The sequence below is a fragment of the Mastomys coucha genome, unplaced genomic scaffold (assembly GCF_008632895.1).
Source record: "Mastomys coucha isolate ucsf_1 unplaced genomic scaffold, UCSF_Mcou_1 pScaffold1, whole genome shotgun sequence".
Lineage (NCBI taxonomy): Eukaryota > Metazoa > Chordata > Mammalia > Rodentia > Muridae > Mastomys > Mastomys coucha.
This window is the reverse complement of record NW_022196891.1, coordinates 62,932,622-62,933,440: the sequence shown is the minus strand read 5'-3', so window position 1 is coordinate 62,933,440 and position 819 is coordinate 62,932,622. Positions and strand designations below refer to the sequence as shown.

The following is an 819-nucleotide window of genomic DNA, read 5'->3' as shown; positions in this document are numbered from 1 at the left end:
AGAAAAAGAAGAAAAAAGAAAGAAGAAAGAAGAAAGAAGCAAGCAAGCAAGCTGAGCAAGCCAGTAAGCAGCACCCCTCCATGGCCTCTGCATCAGCTCCTGCCATCAGGCTCCTGCCCTGCTTGAGCTCCAGTCCTGACTTCCTTTCATAATGAACAGCAATGTGGAAGTGTAAGCTGAATAAGCCCTTTCCTCTCCTCTCCCCAAGTCGCTTTTTTGGTCACGGTGTTTCGTCGAAGCAGTAGGGACCCTAAGACAAAGGCTTACATGCAGCATAACCTATGGTGCTGACCAGAATGGATATGCAATGTTCCCAGGCCTTTGGGTACACAAAATTAAGGGCTAGATATCCAAGGAACACCAGGAAGAGCGACTAAGGAGGAGGATGCTGTTGGAATAAAGTCAAAGGAAGGGCTCCTAAAAACCCTTATCAGGGAGCTGACATTTCCCCATGTTCTTTCTATCTATCAGAGTGTACACTCTTCCCCGTCCGTCCCCCTTCCCTTCTCTCTCTTGCTCTGGCCTGTTCCAGCCCATAGTTTTTGTTTTTTTGTTTGTTTGTTTCTCTTTACGGATGGTTGTGAGACACCATGTGGTTGCTGGGATCCGAACTCATGACCTACGCTCTTAACCACTGAGCCGTCTCACCAGCCCCAGAGTGTACAATCTTTAGCCCAGCCCTGGAAGACAGGTTAGTTGGGTTTTCTTACTATTTACGGCTTTAGATCTAAGGCTGTTTTTACTCTCCTGGAAGCCCTCTGGCCATACAGGAAGCTGCCTGCAGCCTAGCCCCAAATCCTTGCCAACTTCTCTGCAAAA

The 819-nt window shown here is 48.1% G+C and overlaps 1 protein-coding gene across 6 annotated transcripts in view; it reads right to left on the bottom strand.

Annotated features, from left to right (window-relative positions):
• Positions 1 to 819, bottom strand: part of Adcy10 (adenylate cyclase 10) — an 82,902-nt gene that overhangs the window by 27,926 nt on the left and 54,157 nt on the right. The window lies entirely within an intron of this gene.